Below are 6,000 nucleotides of genomic sequence, written 5' to 3' on the forward strand. Positions count from 1 at the left end.
TACTAGTATAAGACTGTTTATACAAGAGTATAAGACTGTTTCCCTTCAAACCAGCTTAGGTCTTGTCTACATGAGAAAGTTGCACTAGTTTAACTATATTAAGCCCTCTCTTGTGGGTTGGCCTGGGCATTAATTTCCCAGTGCCTCTAACCTTACCATATTTATCAAATCCATATTGCTACACTCTGGGCTTTAAAAGAGACATCAGCAGCCTTAGCAGCCTTCTGTCTGAAATGTGTCTGAGACAAGGTAGTTAAGGTAATATCTTTTATTGGCCCAACAAGATTTATTACCTCTTACCTTGTCTCTCTCATATCCTGGGACCAACACGTCTACAACAACTCTGCAAACAACTCTGACATGTTTCTCATACAAGTGCCACATGACACTTGCAGAAGAATTCAGCATGTTGGGTGCTGCGCTCTTTTGAAAAGCTGCCTACCAACTTTCCGTTCCATTGCAACAAAGGTTGGATTTTCAAAAAGACACAACATTGGCCTGACTCTGCTGAACTCAAAATCAGTTTTGCCGTGAATTCTAGTGGGAGCAGAGTCAAACTAATGCTGAGCATTTCTGAAAATCCCATCCAATGTGTCTATTTCCTTTTGTGTGTATGGCATCACTTTGTGTATAGTCAGTTTCATTTCCCCCTAATCTCTGTTTTCCAGAACAAAGACATCTGCTGGGCCAAATTAATACCTCCTATGAGATCAGGAACAAATATGGTGTGTGTTTGTTCCCCCTATAATGACTTAGGTCATTGTCTACACTGCAGCTGGAAGTGAGCCTCTCAGCCCCAGTAGACAGATGGGCACTAGTGGGGTTTGAGCTAGTGTAACACTGACAGGCTCTGGTCATCGGTGGGCAGGATCGAACTGGGGACCTCTGGACCTTAGCTCATGCGGTAGAGGCTCATGCACTAACAGCCACCTGGCACTTAGTGAAGGCTATAGAGCAAACTCATTTAACTCTCTCTCTAAGTGGCCTTGGTGCCACTAGATGGGACAGAACACCACACCCAGAAAGTGTGTGGGTTACGCTAGCACACTCAAAACAGCAGAGTGCATGTTGTGCTTCTGGCACAGACTCACGCTTGCCACCCACACTCAGAGCCAGGGGCTTGGGTGGGCTTGAGAGCCCAGGCTGCTGCCTAAATAGCAATAGCCACACAGTTACTTTAAGCATGCTAGCTTAAGTCCTGCTAGTGTGCATCTGTCTACCTGTGCTGGGAGGTTCGCTGACTGCTGCAGTGTAGACAGGTCCCGATCTCACAAACATTTACACATGCAAGTTTTAGCATGCAAGTATTCCTATCGACTTTCAGTCAGACTCCATAGAGGGACAGGGGTCTGTTTGCCTCTGTGTAACCCCCGCAGAGTGTGTTACAGGTCCCCAAATCTGCTGATCCACAGAGGATGTGAGTACAGCTGGGTGACATTTTTTTTCTAGTGACTAATACATTTACTGAAAGATGCAGTTTTGTGGCAACCCAAACTCTTTGCAAATTCAGATCAAACTCAGCAAATAGTTTCAACAGAAGTGACATTTGGGAATAACTGTTTGCTTAGAAACAGAAAAACTGAAACATCCAGTTTTGATATGAAATAAACCTAATCTTTTTTTCCCCCATAATTTTTTGGTTCCACAATCAAGCCAAAAATCACTTATCTGCTCAGCTCCAGTTAGGAATCTTTAGCTTGGGAAGTCCCCAAATCATTTCCTAATGTGTCAGCCAAAATGGCAGCTGTCACATACCCACATCTCACTGCAGGATTGGAGCTTGTGGGTAAAGTTCTCAAAGTGCTTAAGTCCTATTTTCAAAAGCGACTCAGGCACTTAGGAGAGTGAGTCCCTATGATTTGAGCTCCTAAATCACCTCTGAAAATAGAATTTAAACGCTTTTGAAAATTTTCCCCTATGTGACTAAGGCATCTAAGTCACTTTCTCTTATTAATGAGGATTTTTCAAAAAGCATTGGGGAGAAAAATTACAAAAAAAAAAAAATCATAAAACCTACTAGGGGACTCGGGAAAGTGTAGTAGCTGAAATTTCTTCTACCTCCCTTTGAAACTAGGTTTCAAGTTGGTTTAAATTTAAACAATTCTCTCTCTTGCTATCACAGCCAGAGAAATTAGCATCTTGAGAATCTAGGACTCCATTTCGACACAGTCTTCCAAGGGCCAAATTGTGCTTTCAGACCTGAACACAAATCCATGGACATTAGTGGGAGTGGCACATTTATATCAGTGAGCTTAATCTGGCCCCAGGATATTAGACAACTGGCTAGCTGTTTAAAAACTAGTTTCTGTAATTAATTTACTTTGTGTGCCTGCCAAAACTCTTGTTATTATATATAAATAAATACTAGTGCATGTGCAGAAGGTAAATTATTCATTGTATTTTTCCTCACACAACTTCCTTATTGTATTTGCATGACATTCCTTCAGTACTGTAGTTAGAAACATTGTCTACACTTATTAAAAGATGTAAAAAAAAAAAAAAGAGAATGGGAGAAGGATACAGGCAACTTCTACTGTAGACACAGAGTTCTAACAATACTTTGTACTTACACAGCATCTTCCTTGCCAGGATGGCTCAGCCTGTTGCAAAAATACTTAGCTCTGAGAAGCAGCTATTATCCCTGTTTTACCGATGAGGAAAGTGAAGCACTGAAATTAAGGGGCAGATTTTCAAAAGAGCTCGACTCCCAGTTGGTCAATTACATGAAGAGGCCAGACTTTCAAAAGAGCTGAGCTCTTGATTGAGAATCCCAGAGGAGCTGCTGGGTGATGAGTATTTCTTAACATCTGACCATAAAATGTGTGCCCCATTTCTCCATGGGCATGATGGAAACAGAACTAGATGTGACTTTCAGTCATATGCTTTAATAACAGCCCTGTCTGCAACAGCATCCAGGAGAAGCCCTCTATACAAATGTTAAGAAGATGTTTTCAACTCCAGAGTGAACTATCATCCAATTAACTGTCCTCATAGCCATTGCAGGGTATGAAAGGATCACATCCTAGGTATATGGTGAGATTCCACAAGGTAGGAGATGTTCTAGGGTGAGGTGGGCTCTCCAAGTAGAGTGATTCCAGGATGGGAATTACCTTTGCACATTCAAAAGGGGGCTAAAACATCAGGGGGTGAGTTCAAGGTGTTGCAGTATGTCCAGCAGTATACAGCAATACCGTAACTGGCCACTGTGGTTAAAAAGTGGCCGAATCCAGGCACCAGATGTCTTTCCAATGTTATTGGGCTGGGATGCGTCAGGGCAGAACCAGTCCAGATTTTTGCAGTGAAGTAGGAGGAACTGTTTTCTGCCTAGCATGATTTGGGAGTTGGGACCCAAACTGCTAAATTCTATCCGAAGCCCCATGTTGGATCCCATGTTTATGCAGCACTTTTCACTGGAATTTTTGGTGCTGGAGGAGCAGCTCCAGGTGTACTCCATGACACAGAATTTAGGGAAGTGAATACCAAAAACAGGATGGATCTAGGAAGACAGAACTGGGTTTGTGTGGTGCTGCTGCAGTGGGATCCTGGGGGGTTGATGATTTTTCAGTGCCCCAGGAGTTTAAGCTTTACAATTTGGGAGCTTGGGGCCAAAATCCGACAGGGTCCATCAGACTCCAGGGGCCCGATCCAGGATTCATGCTGCGTGGGCTGGGGTTTTGTGATGTAGTGGGAGCAGTTAGGTCCGGTGTCTATTTCAAGGGGATAAAACCTGGCAGGTCCCAGGGAGATCCAGGGCTTAGCGTTTGCCTGCAGTGGATTCCCTACTCCCGTCACGAGCCCTTCAGCGGGGCCAGGCTCGAGGGGGGAGCAGGAGAGTGGGGTCCGGGGGGAGAAGGCACCGACCCCACTAGTGGGAGTGGGGGGCAGGTCAGCTGGAAAGCACAAGGAGCGCTGGGGTGACTTACTCTGTCCTGCCGTCCCAGACTGGCTCGCGTGGCTCTGGCGCTTGCTCCTGCCGCAGGTGACTCAGCTCCGCTGTTGCTGCAGGAGGAGCTCGGTGCCGCGGCTATATAGCGAGCAGCCCATGGGGGGCGGAGGGCGGACCGGGCCCCGGGGGAACTCCGCCCGCGGCTGGGCCCGGCAGGGGGCTGCGGGAAGGGGGAGCCCGGAATTCCCCCCGCGCCGCGCCGCGGCGGGGAGCGGGGGCTCGCGGGGCAGAAGCCAGGAGGTGGGTGGGGTTACAGCACAGCTGCTGCCCCCATGGCAGGAGCAGGGCTGGGCTGCCCGAAGCGCTCAGCAATGGGAGGCACCCGAGCATAATGCCCAGGAGGGGACCTGGCACAACGGATTGGGCGAGAGTCCCCGTGACGTCACAGCCGCGGATTGTCCCAAGCGGAATTCTGATTGACCGCCTGGGCAATTGATTGTGATGTCATAGGCACAAGGCTGTCAGCGCTCGGTGTAAATTCCCACCCAAGACACAGTCGAAGAGGGCCCGAGCCCATGTTGACAGGCTCCTTCATCCCTGCCTTGCTGGGTACCCGCTAGGAGCATGTCCTTGATCTGCTATATCCCTTTGGAAAGAGTCCATCGCCTCCCAGCATTGGCCTCCCTTCTCCATGCTCCCTCCCCAAGTACTTACACAGCAACTTAAAGGAAAAGAACCCTCTCCCCGCAAAAGGAAATACATGGTCCACACCCACAGGCTGGTCTCATGCCCTTCTGTGCTTTCTCCTGGGAAATGCTGAGTCCGCTCAATCACCAGGGTTCACAGTTGCTGGGTAAGTGGTTCCCGGTCCCCCCAGCTGCCTGCCATTGCCACCAAGGTAGCCAGTGGAAAATTTTAAAACATTCAATGGCATTTTTTGTTCATCCTGTTCCAGGTAAAATATCACATTAAAGGTTTCAGAAATAAGAAATGTTCCCTGGGATGAAAATCCCAGTGCTGAACTGTTGCATCGCATGCGTATATGAACAAAGCTCTTCAGTCAGTTTGATTGGCAGCAAAGTCATTTATTTCTCTCCAGCATACATCTTTATACTCTTGAAGCAGGCAAGCAGTTGCTAATTGGTTAACAAAATTAACACAGCCGCAGCTGTAACCCCATAGGGTAATTATCATCCTAACACCTGTTTGACTTATCATCCTATTTACAATTAGCTGGCCGCTCAAGGCCAGCCCTTTACACACAGTTCCCAGCGTAATCGGCTCGTCCCAGAAGCCTAAACAATCTCAGCATTTCACATTCCATTCCCAACACTGCACCAGGCTAAAACTAACCCATCTATGTAGGAAACAATGATTTGGGGTCATCCCCAGCCCCAGTGTAAATGACTCTCCACTGCCTCAGCCTCAGGATTCTGCATTGTTGGGATAAATAAGCTTCAATAGGTGGCACCACATTTGTACAGAAGAACATAAGAATGAGTCAGACCAATGATCCATCTAGCCCACTATCCTGTCACCCAACAGTGGCCAATGCCAGATGCTTCAGAGGGAATGAACAGAACAGGGCAATTATCAAGAGATCCATCCCCTATTGTCTAGTCCCAGTTTCAGGCAATCAGAGGCTAGGGACACCCAGAGCATGGGGTTGCATCCCTGACCATCTTAGCTAATAGTCATTCATGGACCTATCCTCCAGATGTAGGTGAGCACGTTCCTTGTGTGGAATGTCGGTTACTTTAGGACTCAAGGAGTTACAGCTGAGAGGTGGCTGAAGGTATATTAAGCTCCACAGGAGCAACAAGGGGGAAAGGCAGATGGGTGCTCAAGGGGATTACTACAGCCAAGCACTGAGGTACAACCGTATCTGCTCTAACCCCGCAGACAGAGACCAACACCTAGAAAATCTCCACCAAGCATTCTCAAGACTACAGTACCCACACGAGGAAATAAGGAAACAGATCAGCAGAGCCAGACGTGTACCCAGAAGCCTCCTACTGCAAGACAAACCCAAGAAAGAAACCAACAGGACTCCACTGGCCATCACATACAGTCCCCAGCTAAAACCCCTCCAACGCATCATCAGGGATCTACAA

At 47.4% G+C, this 6,000-nt stretch overlaps 1 protein-coding gene across 2 annotated transcripts in view; it reads right to left on the reverse strand.

Moving 5' to 3' along the window:
* TNFAIP2 (TNF alpha induced protein 2) overlaps positions 1–4,684 on the reverse strand; it is a 28,098-nt gene extending 23,414 nt beyond the window's left edge. Inside the window, exon 1 of one of the 2 annotated variants that reach the window (XM_039537222.1) lies at positions 4,601–4,684. The gene's annotated coding sequence lies outside the window, so the exon portion shown is untranslated. Of the gene's footprint in view, positions 1–3,923; positions 4,052–4,600 lie in introns of those variants that run through there. The other variant, XM_039537221.1, reaches the window with a different exon arrangement.
* Positions 4,685–6,000: the final 1,316 nt, after the last annotated feature.

The sequence above is a fragment of the Mauremys reevesii genome, linkage group 4 (assembly GCF_016161935.1).
Source record: "Mauremys reevesii isolate NIE-2019 linkage group 4, ASM1616193v1, whole genome shotgun sequence".
Taxonomy (NCBI): domain Eukaryota; kingdom Metazoa; phylum Chordata; order Testudines; family Geoemydidae; genus Mauremys; species Mauremys reevesii.